The following is an 18921-nucleotide window of genomic DNA, read 5'->3' as shown; positions in this document are numbered from 1 at the left end:
CATTAGTCTTATAGTTTTCAGCGTGCAGGTTTTTCATCTCTCTGGTTAGGTTTAGTTATTTATTTTTTAAGGATTTATATATTTGAGAGAGAGACAGAGCAAGCGGGGGGCAGGACAGAAGGAGAGACTCTTTAAGCAGACTCCTCACTGAGTGTGGAGCCCAAAGCAGGGTTCAGTCTCATGACCCATGAGATCATGACCTGAACAGAAATCAAGAGTCAGACGCTTAACCGACTGAGCCACCCAGGCGCCCCTCGTTAGGTTTATTTCTATTTATTTTGTTCTTTGAGATGCAGTTGTAAATGGAATTTTTTTTCTTAATTTCTCTTTCAAGTGAAGCTCTTGTATGAAATAAGAAGCTAGTTCAGCTTCTAAATGAAATAAGTACCCAAGTGCTTTTACTCTAGATAATCATTAAACATTGATTTGCAGTAAAAGAAGTTTTGCGTACTTCTCCTTTTGTCTCATACAGTCAGGTGTTAATAAAATGAACGCTCTTTTACTGCTTCACTAGTACATTCTTGAGTAAAGTTGTTTTTTGGTGTTTGTGATGTGTGTATTGTGAATGCCTGGCAGAGAAGGATACGGTGACTACTCCAACCAGCGATGTCACTGTCTTGATTGGCACTGAAGTGCCAGCAGACTGTTACTTTTGTACCATCGGTACAGTGCAGTTAGTATGTGTATCCAAATTAAATCTCAGCATTGTTTTAAAAACCGTTTTAAATCGGGGCACAAAGATAGGACTTTGAGATGTCTGGCGCCTTCATGATTCCAGAACTGATGACAACCGCAGGATGACCTCATGGATATACTGGGTTCACAGTGAGGTGGAAATTGCCCAACATTCCATTTATCACATGACCTCCATAGACTTTCACTCTGACCTATGATAGGGTGGCAATGTTGTGTACCTCCAGGGATTAATGGTGACTGAGAGCCTGTGATCAATAACTGCACAGACATCTCAGCATGTCCCTTTTCCTGTATATCCTATCCTCAGAACCGGTCTTGAGTACCTTTGGCAAAAGGTAGAAAGAAGACACAGTATGTCCTGCAGCACTGTCTACAACCTTTTGTGAAGAGTCCTAGGTCTTTTCATCCTCTTGGTCTGTGAACTAATCCATTCCTGTTTGAGGGAGGGGTTTTTACTTTCTCTATTATGGTGGATTATATCTGGACCTTATACACTAGTTTAGAGTTGTTTCTTTCATATACATACATATATACATATATATATAAATGAAATGTCATATATGTCATTTATGTGATATATATGTATGTCAAATAGGATTTGGGAAATGTATTTTACCCTTTGAAACCCAGTGGCCAATCAACTAGAAATCTTACTGTATCAAACCATTCTGGTAACTAATCAGCACTGCCGATTATTAAAGTATCTAGAGATTGTGTGCTGTGTTTTAGCTTTTACTGCTTCGGGGTCCCATCTGTCCTCTGGTGTCTTTCACAGCTCGCAAGTATAGCCAATACAAGTCTTGTTAAGGATGCTGGTGTTCTCTCCAGTTTATTTTTCACCACCTTGTTGAATTAAGTGTTTAGGCTCTTCTGTGGGATATAATTAAGATGAAGGGAAGCAGATCTTATAATGTACTTGAACCCTTCCATTTTATTTATCCTTTGCATTCCTGTTATTGTAAAATGGAAGGAAAATATGGTATTGCAACCCCGGTGAGTCCACATTTCAGTCACCCCCTTCAGCAAACTTCAGAACCACCTGAAGATGCTCAGTTTAGTTTTTTGAGTCCAGAATCTTTGTCCAGTACACCTTTAGATATTTGGGCTATATTTAAATATATATATATTTTTTCTTTATGGCTCTAGTAAACAAAAGCACTTTCTACAATTACCTAGATTTCTACTGATACATAGTTACATAATTAAAGTAATGCTACAATATTTGTGACATGTGAGCCTTCTCATCTTAGGTAGAACTTTATACTGACTGAGGGTGTGTTGAGATCTGGGTCCACTTAGAGATGGGGTGGCAGTTGAAATCACTGGGGTGCAACTTGAGGTCAATGGGTGTTCCTTTGCAAGATGACTTGCCTAGGATCAGTCACTACATGGTTTTTAAATAAGCCCAAACTAGACCATCAGACAAGTTTATCACATAATTATATGCACAATCATCCAAATTCATCCATAGTTTCTCATTCCCATTCTCACAGTCCTACTTGATCTCGTGAATTTCCTAATTTTAAATAATAGCTCTGACAAGAATGTGAATTAAACTTAGAAGGTATTTCAACAACCCACATTATCAGACCCTGAATCTGGCATTTTGTGAAAACAGCCCTATAATTACAAGAAATAGATTTTATTTTGGAGGGTTGAAACTGTCCAGTTCTCTGTGCTTCAAGCCACTAATTTAAAATCTTGCACTTGCTGTTTTCTTTCTTCAGTCTTTCTCATAAAGGGAGAAGGAGACCGCCCATGCACAGTTTTCTCTATCAATCTGTTTTACCACAGCAGACATTTGACATTTGGCCTTTCAAAGTGTTATCTTAATTGACTGTTTATTCCAGATGGCCACAGAATAAAATTTAAGTAACTATTTTGTCATCACATGCCATGCTCTACTAGTGTCCCATTTTCCAATGGTAACCAGATAATAACTGCCTTCCGTGATAAGCCACTCAAATAGTCAAACTGATTCCCTTCCTCAAGTGTTTGCAATCTTTTTTGGTTCCAGTGCTGTGACATTCAAAACTGAGATTGGAAAAGAGCAAATATTCTCAGTATTTTAGGAAAATATTATTAGTATAAGGATATAGTTTGTTATATAACCTTTAAGTCTCTAAAGAGTGGTACTTAATAAGCTACTCTTGTAACTGGTAAATTCAAGACCAAGAAAAAAATAAAACTTCCATAGCTACAATTCAACAAAAGGAAAATGGAACAGACAGCTTCTCTTGCTCTGCTCCCATACCTTCCTCTTGTCCAGGAAGAAAGAAAACTAGATTTGAGAATACTGAGAATAGTCCTTACCACCAAAGTTGCCAGGAGAAACTCATATACCTATAGTTTTGCTTCTTGGCTAGAAATTTTATTTGTTTCTTTTAAGATTTTATTTATTTATTTGAGAGAGAGAGAGAGACAGCATGAGCAGGAGGGGCAGAGGGAGAGGGAGAGAGAGAATCTGAAGCTGACTCCATGCTGACCGTGGAGCCCAATGTGGGGCTCAATCCCAGGATCCTGAGATCATAACCTGAGCCTAAACTAAGAGTCTGATGTTTAAATGACTGCGCCACCCAGGCACCCGGGCAGGAAATTTTAAAGCAGCCAAAATATATCTTTTGTTCTTCTTTTTAAATATTTCATGAATGTATTTAGTTAATGGGATCTAATATGTATCCAGAATGCTAACTAAAGGGTATATGTGAAATAAAGCTTATATTTTCTGGCTTTTATGCTTTAAAAAAAAGCACAGTAGATATGAGAATCAATACTGAGTCTGCACCTTCTATAGTCAACCCATTTACTATGTCTCTATATTACTTATAACCTTCAGTGGCTCCCTATAGTCTTTTAAGTCACTTTTAAAAATATTAATTGAGCATTAAGAATTTTCTAGGCACTGTGATATTTATAAGGAAACAGTAATTTCATGAAGCTTAGAATCATCAAGTTAAGGCAACAATTAAACAATTTGGGCACCTGAAATGAGTGGGGAAATACAGTGTGCTAATATTATGCAGCCATCAAAAGGAATGAGATCTTGCCATTTGCAACGACGTGGATGGAACTAGAGGGTATTATGTTGAGTGAAATAAGTCAAACAGAGAAAGACATGTATCATATGATCTCACTGATATGAGGAATTCTTAATCGCAGGAAACAAACTGAGTGTTGTTGGAGTGGGGGGTGGGGTGGGAGGGATGGGGTGACTGGGTGATGGACACTGGGGAGGGTGTGTGCTCTGGTAAGCAAGGGAAAGGGGTTTAAAATGGTGTAGAGAGTGAGGGAGTGAATTATAAGCTGAAAAGGGAAGAAATTGGTCAAGCTAGTGTATGTGTGTATATATATATGCAGAGGGCATGAAGGAAGATCCCAGAGAAGAGACAGAAAAGGGTTAATATGCTTAAGTTATTGAACAATATAGCATATCACGTAATAAAATAATGTCATGTACAGTGAGAAAAAATAGCTCAAGATAAAGCTGAAGAGGTGGATATATATTATAAGATGCAATGAAGATACAATTTTTAACTTAAGGGCAGTGGCATTCTGTTAAAAGCACTAAGGATAGCAGTAGCATAATCATATACTTGATTTTTCACAAAATAATTGATTGCAGGATGAACAATGTAATGGAGGAGACAGGGAGATGAAATAGGAGATTTTCGAAGATGGTGAATTGGGCAAGAGTGGCTATAGCCTAAAGTAGACTGGTAGGGATGGGAAGGCTGGGGCCCAGAATATTTGGAAGAGAGGGACAAGAAGATGAAGTTATGTATCAGTTAGAGGAGCAGAAAGTACAGCATTGTTTATAATTGAGATTTTTTTGAAACTACCAGAAATCTCTACCAATATGGAATTTAGCTATTTGTAATATATTGATATCAGTACATAATTAAAAATTTCCATGATCACGAAGTATATTGTATGTTACAAAATCCTTATATTTTTCAATGAACAAAAAACAGCTTATGCTATTATATGTATAAAGTGATATTCTAATTTTTTGGTGTGTGTATGTGTGTGTGTGTGTGTGTGTGTAAAGAGAGAGGGAGATTCTCCTATAGGGAAGGATACAAGAATCAATTTAAAATATGATCAGTAGAGGGGTGCTTGGTGGCTCAGTTGGTTAAGCATCTGATTCTTGGTTTTGGCTGAGGTCATGATCTCAGGGTCATGAGATCTAGCGGGGGAAGAGCTCCATGCTCTGTGTGGAGTCTACTTGAAATTCTGTCCTCCCTCCGCCTCAGTCCCTCCCCCTGTTCACAAGAGTAAGTGTGCGTGTGCTTGCGTGCATGCAGAGTTGTGTCTCTCTCTAAAATAAATCTTTAAAAAAATAAAATAGAATGTGATGAATAGATATGTTTTGGAGTTTATATGACATATGTATTATTTCCTTTTTTGATTAAAAATTTCCATTAAAAATATAATTTAACATATATAAAATGGCATTTTAAAAATAAAGGTTGATGAGAAAGAAGAAAAAAGCTAGAGGCATCATACTTCCTGATTTTAAAATGTATTACAATAATTAAACAGTATGGTATTGGCATTCAGAAGTCATGCAAATCAGGAGGCAGCAATTTCCGTTAATATGAAAATAATTATACTATGTCTTCAACCAGATGTATTTTTTTCCCAATCCATCACTTTATCCAGTATTTCTTTTTAAGAAAGAAGGAAAATTGAATTACAACTTTATTGAAAAAATAAACCTAAAAAAATAAAATAACCTAATGCATTAGATAAGAAGTAGAAGCATTGTAGACACTGTGTCACCAAACAAATTCATTCCTTCAAGTTCAAAACATCAGAGACGGACAATATTATCAGTTTCCTTCTGGTATTTATTTTTCCATGCAAATTCTTCTATGACAGATATGACTTCTGTGGGTCTCAGTGTGCAGTTCTGCTCACAGAATCATCCTCTTGGCCAGGGCTGAATGACTGCCCAGAGAGAGGAGTTAGACTGCTGTAGAAAACTTCACAGTGTTGAGACACGGAGCAACCTGGCTTTTCGTCTCTCTCTCTTTTTTTTCTCCTTAACAAAACACTCACAAACACATAAACGAACTCTAGTAATCAAGCTTGTATTTCACATTAATTTAGGTCACTTTGACTAAGGCTCAGGCATTTACTTAGAAGTAGCCAGTTTGGAAGCCCATCTAAATGGCATGATACCATCCACTGTATAGGACTCCCTCTTTGACATGACCAAGCGGGTCAGTGCCAGACCTCCCTTGAGATTTCCAACTCTCCAATTAGAATGTATATCCAGGCTTTTTAAATGGTCATTTTTGTACCTTAAGAGTTTAAGGGTCTAGACTGAGGGCTGGCTCTTAGCTCCAAATAATTATTTAATCTTTGTATCTTTTCTTCCACAAAAAATCTTAGATTTTTTGATATAACTGGTTACACATGACTTCATGTCATAAGCCCTGCCAAGTATTTATGAAACTGTGGTGCATCCAATATAGTTACACTCACTTGGGTGACATATTACACCCGTTTCTCACATGAGAAAACCAGGATTATAAATTGCATATAAGACTAAATTTCTAGAGATTTTCATTTCAAATCCAACACTTTTAAATCATTTATGCTACTATATTACTTTGTAATTGTATATTACCATATTTAGTTATATCCAGATAACTGGATGACATAAAGAGCTGTAATTAAAAATGCCTTCTTAGTCAATCAGAAAATATTCCTTTAATTTCTCTAGGTAATTTACTTAGTTCTGTAAACAGAATTGGTTGAGGACTATTGATTTGTAGGATATATGTCACTAAATAGTTCCTAAATATTCTTATGATTGAAACAAAATTGGAATAAGTCAGAAGAGGAATTTTGAATCCTCTCACACCTCACACTTGGCTATTTTCTCTTTAAGGCACAAAAGTTGTGAACACACAAGAGGTTTTTCTGTAGTTTCTCTAATTTATTTTAGCATCTAAACTAATTGCTTTAGATTACCACATAATTGCTCATATCCCTCCGGGCATAGCATATAGAATTTAGATAATGTGATATATTCAATATATAATGCTGTATTTGCTGGTTCTGTAAATCAAGGAATGACAAGAGAAAAGTTCCTGGAGAGATAAAAGTTTCTGGTCTTTTTTGTTATCTGTACAGCCATAGAAATGCCAGGCACTAGAACTTGTATTCTAAGGAAATTATAATATACAGGCTTAAAAAATTCTGTTGTGTCAGAATTGCCTGACTTCCATTCCATAGCGTAGTGGAATAGAATAAAATTCTGGAGGATTTTGTTTTCGTTCTGGTACTTGGATACAACTAAAAGACTCTGATTCTGACCACTTATGTAAAGGCTATAGTGAAATGTGTGGAATAGTCTAAGAAATTAAGCTTTATTATTATTTTAAAATAATCATAATAAGAAATTTTGGTGCTGTTATGAAGGAGAAATGGTGCCATTCAATAAAAAATTCATAAAACATTCTAAGGCAAAATGATTTATGTCCTAGTTTGCCTTAATCTGGGATTCTAAGAGGTCACAGTGATGCACGCACACATTTTATTTTTATTTTTTAAATTTTTTAAAAAGATTTTATTTATTTATTTGACACAGAGAGAGACATAGCGAGAGAGGGAACACAAGCAGTGGCAGTGGGAGAGGGAGAAGCAGGCTCCCCGCCGAGCAGGACTCAATCCCAGGACCCTGGGAACATGACCTGAGCTGAAGGCAGACACTTAACAGCTGAGCCACCCAAGCGCCCCATCATGCACACATTTTAGTAGTTACTTTTTACTATCAAGGATTTTGAAAATTAAAGGATTTGAAGAAAATTAGGCTAAGATATAGGTCATATTTTATAAAGAGTAATGTATTATATATAGTTTAAGTAGAAGAAATTTAAACTTTTTTTTTTTTTTTTTTTTAGTCTGTGGAGGTCACAGACAATTTAATATACTGTTGATATTCAGAACACTAGTTGTTTAAGTAGCAGTATGTTAATCCTTTCCTCAAATAGGGCAAATGCCCTGACCAGGATTGGTTTTATATCTGAAAAATCATTTATCATGTTAAGTGCATTTTTAACAAAGCATTATATAATGATTATAAATGTCATTATTTGCCTTTTTGACTGATTTGGAGAGGCTTGATTAGAATATTTTTTTCACTGTCTTGTATTTTGAATGCTTACACATTATTGGATTTGTTACCATTTCTGTGAGACATTTGCCCTCTTGAGAGGTTAAGCTTTGCGTATTTGCTATTCTAGCTTAGTGTATAACCACTATAATAGTGAAATCTCGGCATAAATAATGGGTGGTCCCCAAACTCTTAACCATTCTCCAAAATCTAAACTACATCTGATAGAAATAACCTCTCTTCAAGCAAAATAAACTGTAAAAGATTTGTTCATATTATTATTTAATCAAAGAACCATGTTTCAGGAATAGATGAGTATAATCTTATGAAAAAATTAGTTACTGCTGAGAAATGTTGTATTAGCTATTTATTCCTGAAAAATGAATCCCAGTCTAGTCTCTGAAGTTCTTACCCAGAGTCCTTCCCCCCGACCCCCACCCCATGAGCTAGGTAGGGTTCTATGGTAAACCAAATAATAGTGCCTTGGATGTCACTGTCCTTCCTTAAGGGAAGAAGACAGAAATGCTTCCATACTATATATAAGGTGCTAGTGACTACAAATGGGTTAACCACTTCCATTTAAGTAAAGTAACTGCTATTTTTTTGTTTGTTTGTTTTGCTTTGTTTTTGTTTTTCTTTTGTTCTGCCAGGGGTTATTGCTACTAATTCCCAGGAAATATCAATGATAATAGATGTTTCAGGCCAAATGGGAGGGAAATTGAGAAGTTGTAGTAATGCTAAATTCATAGTAAGTTATATCCATTGAACACTTACTGAAATCAAGGTACTATTTTTAGCACTTCAGTTATTTAAACTTACTTTATACTCACAGCTATGTTTACTATGCTCTACCTATCTGAGAGATGAGACAACTGTACCAGAGAGATACAAAGCCAACTTCCAATGTCAGACATCTATAAAGGATTTTAAATCCGCTGTTCTCAGTCCAGGGATTTCACTCTCAAAAACACAGTATCACATAGGAAGGAGCTAGTCCCTAAATATCTGACCTGCCAGTTTATGTAAAGGAGAAGCTTGGGCTTTGGACTAGCCAACCCCCTGCTTTCTTTCTCAACACCTGGAGCAGTGGCCCGACAAGGGGCCCCAATGTAGGCCATCAGTTGATGTGTGTGGTGGTGGCAGATGGGTATTTAAGGAAAACTTGCCTACTGACCAGTCACACAACCAACACATTTCCTGGAGAATAGATCCGTACGGTCTTTTATACCTATGTTGCCGATCTGATGGTAGATGGAAAATACATGAGTCTTTATGGAATAGAGCTAGACAGGATGATGATGATAGTTTATACCTTCTGTCTTCTCCACAAACAGATGCATTCTTAATTTTTTTTTCCTTTGAGTCCTCAATCATTTGACAATCTCTGCAAAGGGGTATCCTGCAATGTGACGCCATTGTCTCCACACCCTTATTGTCCTAGTGGGAACCATGATCTATTATAGAGATGATAAAGACGTAATTGGGAAACTATAAGAGAAGATCATTCCCATCACTGCCATACAGGGCTTTGCCATGGCTGAGGGGTTCTGGGCTGTAAAGTGACTGAAGTACCTGGCTATCACACCTCAAGGCAGTTTTTGTTGAAGCTTCTCCAGCAGTCTCTGGCCACTCTCATCAAGAAGAGGGAGGGAGGGGCGCCTGGGTGGCTCAGTCAGTTAAGCAACTGCCTTCGGCTCAGGTCATGATCCCAGGGTCCTGGGATCGAGCCCCACGTCGGGCTCCCTGCTCCGCGGTAAGCCTGCTTCTCCCTCTACCACTCCCCCTGCTTGTATTCCCTCTCTCACTGTGTCTCTCTCTGTCAAATGGATAAAATCTTAAAAAAAAAAAGAAGAGGGAGGGAAAGTGTCTGCTGGGAAATAGCTAAGCCTCTCATTTCCTTCCTTGGTTCCTCTTGGAACCTATGCACACTTTGCTCAAAACTGGTGAAGCCTTCACATTCAATGCCAAATTTTTGTTACAGATTCATTTTTCCATACAATCATTTGAGCTAATCAGAAATTCCAGAGTTTTGTGTGCTTTAAAGGATGGGTTCAAACTTTCACATTCTATTAAAATTTAGCTCTAAAATGACAAGCTTCTTAAAGACTTATTTTTTTAGTTGTCGCTATCCTTGCTTAGATTGAGTAGCCAAACAAAATACCCTCTGAACCAAGTTGCATTGTGTGCTACAAACACTCTGCACTAACCTGTTTTATGGACTTTTGTCTTCAAGAAGCCTGTGGCTTCTGATATTAGAAAATTCAGACACTTTTTAGTAGTTTTTAGGTATGTGAAGCAAAACACCCTCCTTAATGAAATGTTGGATTATAATATATTCAGAAATTTGTCAATCAGTGTTTATTATGTAACACTGTACTCTATATCATAATGGAATGAGTGTAACTCAGTTCTTTGGATCAGTCTTTTTAATATTGAGGTGAATTAAAAAAATAGTTTATTAGCCTTAGCTGAGATTTTGAACAAAAATCTTACTCATACGTTTCCCCTAATGAAGTAGGCTGCTCTTAAGTGTGGGTGTACTGGAGTGGAGTGTGTGAAATATTTGACATGATCAAAAGATGATGACAGTATTTTGACAAAATATGAAGTGGAGATTAACGTATACTACACTGTACACAGAATAATTAAGCTGAATAAAAGTATCATGGTAAAATTTTTAAAAGGTTATTTTCTGTCAGGTGCAGGAGATGATGAAGAAAGGTTGGTATTATCAGTGTTATCGGAGGCTTTTCCTTTTTTTTTTTTTTACACCTGTCACCTCTTCCCCAACTGAGTATTTAATTCACTTTGAATAACTGCTAACTTAGTAGTATATTTCTTATCTCTTCCTTAATGAACATTAGGTCTCTGTATTATAAAATCTTTCTGAACTGTACTAAAACTTTGTGGGGTTTTTTTGTAGATTAGCAAAAATGCATTCTTGTTTTCATATTACTGTATTCAAATTTAATATGTGCATTCCTCAGTTTTCTGGTAAGTAGGAGTAAAAATCATCTGTTGCAGGTTTACAGTTTGTAAACTATTTTATTCTTAAACTACGAATCTTAACATCACTGTCTTGCCAGATTACTAACACTGAAACTGACCCTACTCTTTACCTCACCTACATGGATACATACTCCTGTTGTTGCTTTGCCTAAAAATGTTACTTTGTGTTTGTGAGGTTTTGAAAACTCAGTGCCGTAACTCACAATGTTCAGTACAATTTATACACTGGAAGAATACAGTGTTGGACCTTTCAACCACTTCTAAGAACACATTTTTAAATTGATAGCTGCAGGATTGTGGAGTGTTTTTACATATTGATCTTTTGCTAATACAACTAGCAGCATGTTTTGCATGTATGATTTAATAAATCTTTGGATCATAGGAGTGTTTTATTTACAACTCTGTGCACAGATTTAATAACTTAGATGAAATGAACCAATTTTTTGAATGACATTAACTACCAAGACCCACATAAGAAAACATAATCTGAATAGCTTATATCTATTAAGAAGTTGAACCAACAGTTAATAATCTTCAAATAAAGGAGACATCAGGCCTAGATAATATTACTGGTAAATTTTACTAAACATTTGAAGAAGACATAATACCCATTGTGAGCAAGTTATTTAATGAAATAAAAGCGGAGAGAACACATCTTTTTTTTTTTTTTTAGATTTTATTTATTCATTTGAGAGAGAGCACGAGTAAGCAAGCAAGAGAGCACAAATGGCAGAGGGAGTGGGAGAGGGAGAAGCAGGCTCTCTACTGAGCAGGGAACCCCATGCTGGGCTCAATCGCAGGACCCTGGGATCATGACCCCAGCTGAAGGCAGATGCTTAACTGAGTGAGCCACCCAGGCCCCAGGGAGAACACATCTTAACTCGTTCTATGAGGCAAGCATTACCAGAATACTAAAACCAGTTAAATACATTAAAAGAAAGGGAAAGTACAGACTACTATCTCCCATGAACATTGATACAAAGGTTCTCACAAAGTAGCAAATTGGACTCAAAAAGGTGTAAAATATTATATACCAAGACCAAGGATGAACTCATAATAGCTTAATATAGGTATGAATATTTACATATAAAAATGTTTATGGACATGTGCATATACACAGTTTAGGGTATACGCATACATATTCTTTGTCAACTTAGAAGGCCAGTAAACAATGACACTGCATTAGCAGTGCTCACAATTAATGCCCAGGTCTTAGTTTCTAATAACTTTCTCCAGTATAAAGAACTAGGGCTCCTTGGAAAATGGCTAATCCCACGGTTTGGGGGCAGGAAATATACAAGGTGAATCTGGAGCATTACATTGCCAGAAAGTAAGGAAGTTCTCAAAAACAGATAAACAGACAATAACCAATAGCAACAAAATGACAAAAACACACAGATGAGGGTACGTTAAAGGGACATTGGAGTTGACTGAACAAACTCCTGATGGCCGAAGTTGGAACTTTTTGAACAACCAAAAAAATAAATTACCACTGAATTATAACTTAAAGTATAAAATAAATATCCCTGACTCCATACTGATACAGAGTATTATTAAATAAATGACTGGAGAAAAGAGGGAAATCCCCATGCAGAAATTCTGAAACATTTATGTAGACCTACTACCTTCAAGGAAGGAGAGTATAGCTCCCCACTCCTTAAATATGGGCTGCACCCAATGATTTGTTTCCAAAATACAGTATTGAAAGAAGAAGAAAGAACAATCTTGCCTTTCTGCACTACCCGGGGAGGGGTATATATGGCCTTATTCTGCATTCCCATAGTAACTTAAAGGGAAACTTTCACAATGTCCAGAGCCCTTGATGTCCTGCAAATGAAGAAGGAGGTCTTCAAATTCATCACAGAAGGAGCCCACTTAGGTGGCAAAAACCTTGACTTCCAAATGGAACAGTACATCTACAAAAGGAAAAGTGATGGTATGTATATCATAAATTGGAAGAGAACCTGGGAGAAGCGTTTGCTGGCAGCTGGTACCATTGCTGTTACTGAAAACCCTGCTGATGTCCATGTCACATCCACCAGGAATACTGGCCAGTGAGCTGCGCTGAAGTTGCTGTTGCCCCTGGAGCTACTCCTGTTGCCAGCCGCTTCACTCCTGGAAACTTCACTAACCAGATCCAGGTGGTCTTCCGGAGGCCGAGACTTCTGGTGGTCACTGATCCCAGGGCTGACCGCCAGCTTCTTACATTAACCTGCCCACCATTGTTCTGTGTAACACAGATTCTTCTCTGCACCACGCAGATGTGGCCATCCCTTGCAACAGCTCAGCGGCTCTGATGTGGTGGATGCTGGCCTGGGAAGTTCTGCATGTGAGTGGCACCATTTCCTGTGAACCCCATGGGAGGTCATGCCTGATTTCTACTTCTACAGGGATCCTGAAGAGATTGAAAAGGGAGAGCAGGCCACTGCTGAAAAGGCTATATGACCAAGGAGGGATTTCAGGGTCAATGGACTGCTCCAGCTCCTGAGTTCACTGCTACTCAATCTGCAGTCACAGATTGGTCTGAAGGCTCTTCAGCAGTTCCCCACTGAAGACTGGAGCACCCAGCCTGCCACTGGAGACTGGTCTGCTGCTCCCACTGCTCATGCTCAGGCCACTGAATGGCTAAGAACAACCACTGAGTGCTCTTGAGCTGCTCTTCCACATAGGCAAACAAAATGGAAAAAAGGTTATAAGGTTGATGGAAAACAGTTTCTACCAAAAAAAAAAAAAAAAGAATAACCTTATACTAGCAAAACCAGACAAACACTGTTATCTCAACCACATGATCAAGATCAACATGAACAGTGATAAATTATGTAGACAGTACATACTTTATATGGTATTATGTGATAAAAATGGCATTGTAGCTCTTCCATCTTTTTCCAAAAAAATCACATAACTGCAAGTCCAATTGTGAGAAAATAATCAGTAAATTCCAGTAGAGGGGCATTCGACAACACCACCACACCAGTATTCCTCAAAACTTTCAAGGTCACCAAAAGTAAGGAAAATATGGAAAACTCTTTCAGTCAAGAGACTGCTGAGGAGATGTAACAATGGAATGAAATGTGGTATCCTGGATGGGGTCCTGGAACTAAAAAAAATGACATCAGGAAAAAACTAAGGAAAACAAAACTTAAGAGACAAGAATGTAAGGGATAGAATCTTTCCAGTTAAAAAGAGAATTCAGTTTTGGGCAGCAACTTCTGTGTGTATCAGTGAGAATCTCATATAGTATGGATTCAGCCGAGGGAAGGAAAATGACCTTATATTCAGCATCATACCAGCATATTCATCCATTTAACGTAAATATTATATGCCATTACATTTTCTTGGATTTTGAAGAAAAGATTTGCTAGTACATGTATTTGAATCAATAGTAGTTCATTAGATGGAAAGAATGTAAGCTCTTTTCTTTTCCTACCACCAATTGTAAGAACATCCCCAGATTAAAAAGAAAACATAAGAGAAAACAAAGTTCATTGGTAAATATGTTTTTTAAAGATTGGTATATAGAATCATTTAAAGAAGACACTCATTTCTTTTTTTTTTTTCTGAAAAGAAAAATAGTATTTTATTTTTTAAATTTTTATTGTTATGTTAATCACCATACGTTACATCATTAGTTTTTTTTTTTTAAAGATTTTATTTATTTATTTGAGACAGAGAGAATGAGAGAGACAGAGAGCACATGAGAGGGGGGAGGGTCAGAGGGAGAAGCAGGCTCCCTGCGGAGCAGGGAGCCCGATGTGGGACTCGATCCTGCGACTCCAGGATCATGACCTGAGCTGAAGGCAGTCGCTTAACCAACTGAGCCACCCAGGCGCCCACATCATTAGTTTTTGATGTAGTGTTCCATGATTCATTGTTTGTCCATAATACCCAGTGCTCCATGCAGAATGTGCCCTCTTTAATACCCATCACCAGGCTAACCCATCCTCCCACCCCCTCCCCTCTAGAACCCTCAGTTTGTTTTTCAGAGTCCATCGTCTCTATGGTTTGTCTCCCCCTCCGATTCCCCCCTTCATTTATCCCCTCCTGCTATCTTCTTCTTCTTCTTCTTCTTCTTCTTTTTTTTTTCTTAACATATATTGCATTATTTGTTTCAGAGGTACAAATCTGTGATTCAACAGTCTTGCACAATTCACAGCACTCACCATAGCACATACCCTCCCCAGTGTCTATCACCCAGCCACCCCAACACTCATTTCTAACTTAATGTCCAGTTCGTGACTCTAAAAAAGAAACAAGTGATGCCTTGGAATACTGGGGATCAGAAACCTTAATTCCACATTCCTTATCCTCAGGAGTGTTCATGCTAATCAGTATAAACATCATTATTTTGTTAACTGTGCTTCTAATTTTTTCACGTTACATGTTTGTTTAAGTCATATAAAATGCATTATCTCATGTGTTCAGAAATAAACATATAAATGAATTCAGTTCATTGGGAAATATTATGCCTTAGGCAATTAATAAAAATACTAAAATTTATGTACAAGTTGATTTAGTTTTAATGCAAATTTTATATCACAATGCAAAATAAAACTAAGATTTAGTATTGACAGTGAAGATATGAATAGAAAAAGTTGGTTTGCTAGACCAATGCAAATTTATTTTATAGTTATGTATTTACACATTATAATAATTTATTTATTTGTGATAAAGCTTTCCTTTCTTTTTTTGAATCATTTTTCTTTGATAATATCAACTGTTTATATATGAACTAGTAGATTCCTTTGATTATTTAACAACTCTGGTGATGTACAGTAATCGGTTATATTAATGTATTTGTCAGGAAAAGTTTATACAAGTTGAATATTACCATATATAATATGCCATATATACCATATACCATAAAATTTAAGTGGACAAATAAAAATAAATGCTTATCGGGCGCCTGGGTGGCTCAGTTGGTTAAGCAACTGCCTTCGGCTCAGGTCATGATCCTGGAGTCCCGGGATCGAGTCCCGCATCGGGCTCCCTGCTCGGCGGGGAGTCTGCTTCTCCCTCTGACCCTCCTCCCTCTCATGCTCTCTCTATCTCATTCTCTCTCTCAAATAAATAAATAAAATCTTAAAAAAAAAATAAAATAAATAAATAAATGCTTATTAACATCTCTCACTGCATATGGTTCCAAAAAAATGCTTTTTTTCTTATGATGAGAACCTTTAGGATCTACTATCTTAGCACTTTCAAATATACTGTACAGTAAACTATAGTCATGTATATTACATAATGTAACTAAGCTTAATGTGTTTATTGCCTAAACACAAGTTAACTAAATTTACTGTGGTAATCATTTTATAGTATATGTATGTTAAGTTATTATGTATTCTATCTTAAGCTTATACAGTTCTGTACATCAATTATATTCCTATAAAACTGAAAGAAAAAGGTGGCCATTTTGACTAACTCACGCATGATAATTCAAATAAAAGGTTTATGGACATATGTTTTATTTACTTTGGGGTAAATATCTAGGAATGGAATTGCTGCATTGTATTGGTTTAATTTTTAAACATTAAGAAACTGCCAAAATGTTTTCTAAAGTGACTGTTCAATCTTTATTGTAGAATTTCCAGTTGTACCAGATTCTTTCTAATACTTGGTTTTATCAGTTTAAAATTTTTTTTAACAATTCTGTTTTTTTTTCTTTATTGTTTATTTAAGAGACAGAGGCAGAGGGAGAAGCAGGCTCCCCGCTGAGCAGGGAGCCGGATGCGGGGCTCGATCCCAGGACCCCAGGATCATGACCTGAGCGAAAGGCAGACACTTAACCAACTGAGCCACCCAGGCGCCTCTTTAACAATTCTGTTTTCTGTTTCATAGTTTGTCCTATTTTCTAGTTGTTTAAGTAACCAGGGGAGAGGGGACAGTAAACCTAGTTCTTGTTACTCAGTTATAGACAAAAGCAGAAGTCTTAATTTGACTTGTTAAATAATACACTAGCATTACTTAATATAAAAAATTAATTAAAAATAGCGATCTGAGAACAAGACATATTGTAATCAAAGGAGATAACAAGATTGCCAAAATTAAATGTGTATGTGTATGTAGGTTTTTTTTTTTTTAAGATTGATTTATTTTAGGGAGAGAAGGGGGTGGGGGAGCATGAACACAAGCAGGAGGGGCAGAGGGAGAAGGAATCTCCAGCCGACTCTGCTGACCCTGGAATCCGGGGCAAGGCTCAATCTCAGGACGCTTACATCATGACCTGAGCCGACATAACCGACTGTGCCACCCAGATGCTCACATGGGTGTAGATTTTAAACAATTGGATCAATGTGACCAAAATCAGAACTAATTATTTGAAAAAAAAGAAAACAGAAACAATAAAATGTGGAGGCAAATAAACTAGGAAATTATCAGAATTAATGTAGCAGCAGCAGGAGGGGAAGGATCCCATGAGTAGCATTAGCAATTAAATGAAGAATGAAATTATAGGAGTTTAAGAAAGAAGTGGGGTGTTAAGATTGGAAAGATTATATCATTAAGACCCAAACAGTCTTAACACAAAAAGATCCATATTTACTTGGATCTTTTTTCCCCCCTCAATAATAACAGCATTTCTCTCTGCCGAACCCCTGGGTAATTCTTTGTAGGCTGACAAATATACACTTAAAGGCAATTCCTACAAAGTTTTTGGTTAAAGATCTCTCCTGTAAGAACAGTAAACATAAATCTTTATTAACTATAAAAGGTAAAACTGCTGTTTCCTCTTACCTAACATACTGTAAGAGCTATTATTAATAATATATCCTAAGCACCATCTCTTTTATTTATCACACCTTTGTATTTTTCGCATTAGTTTAACTAACTTGTCCGAAGTTACAGAGCTAGTAAGCATCCCCTCCAAAATGTAGCCTCCGAGCTGGCTGAGCCTACCACTGGCATTTCAACCTCTATGCTAGTTGGGGGTGATTAAAATAATAAATATCAAATCAGCATAATCTATTTTCATCATTCATATATGCCACCCAGACCAATCTGTACTTTAAGTGATACGAGTAGAAATATATACTCACAGAAAGTGCCCAGATTACATTCCCCCAAATCTAATGTTTGTGAAAATGCAGTCACAGATATCTTTGAAAATTGCTGTGGGAGTAAAATATATGCTTCAAATCTAGTTTTGTAGGAACAGTAATTAAATTACATTGATAGTTTTCTTTGATACCTAGCCCCACCCCAATTTTATACACAAACACACACACACCACTTGATTTATCTATTAATAAAATAAGTCTAGGATAATAAGAATTCTCATTCTTTTCCTTTATAAATATTTTTTTCTGATATTAAGATCAAATGATTGAAGAATTTTTCAAATTGGAAACTTAAATCTCCTTAATTCAACCAAAAATATAATTTGAATATTATAGCATTGCTATTAAGAGTATTGAGGGGTGCCTGGGTGGCTTAATCGGTTAAGCTTCTGCCTTCTGCTCAGGTCATGATCTCAGAGGGCCTCTCCCTCTCCCTTTGCCTGTCGTTCCCCTTACTTATCCTCTCTCTCTCTCTCTCTCTGTCAAAAAAATAAATAAAATCTTTTTAAAAAAAGGAGTATTGAACCCGACCAAATTAAATCATATGAAATAACTGTCTTAAGTTTAAGGCTTCCATGAATGGGTGTTTTGATTATCAATATTTCCTTAACTAAATTGAAAACTTTCCTAATGACATGTAGGAAAGTATCTTGAGCCAGTCTAGATAAGGTTTTTAAATTAAACCATAAACAGAATCCAAGCCATAATATACAGCCTCTTTTTATGGAATACAATTCCAATTACCTCAAATCCCCATTTAATATAATTTTATGTCTGATTCTGTCTTAAATGCATGAAAAATGGAATATTTACATATCTTTGAAGTGTAGCCTGATATAAAATCATTGATTTTTTCTATATTCATTCTTATTTTTTCATGTAGTTACTTTCTGATTGAAAAACTTTATCTTCCTAAAATTTATTCCCATTGATAACAAAAAATACCCTGTGTCTCCTATAATTTTATTACAGAGTTCCTCATTTTCCTGAGACTCACTGGCCTGGGTAAATGAAAAATATCTCTACATCTGAGGTTGA

At 36.6% G+C, this 18921-nt stretch overlaps 1 pseudogene; it reads left to right on the top strand.

The window, feature by feature from the left end:
• The first annotated feature begins 12495 nt into the window (after positions 1-12495).
• On the top strand, positions 12496-13483 carry LOC118009163 (annotated as a pseudogene).
• The last annotated feature ends 5438 nt before the right edge of the window (positions 13484-18921 follow it).

The sequence above is a fragment of the Mirounga leonina genome, unplaced genomic scaffold (assembly GCF_011800145.1).
Source record: "Mirounga leonina isolate KUSES-001 unplaced genomic scaffold, KU_Mleo_1.0 Mir_127, whole genome shotgun sequence".
Taxonomy (NCBI): domain Eukaryota; kingdom Metazoa; phylum Chordata; class Mammalia; order Carnivora; family Phocidae; genus Mirounga; species Mirounga leonina.
The sequence above is the reverse complement of the archived record's forward strand: the minus strand, read 5'-3'. Positions and strand labels throughout refer to the sequence as shown.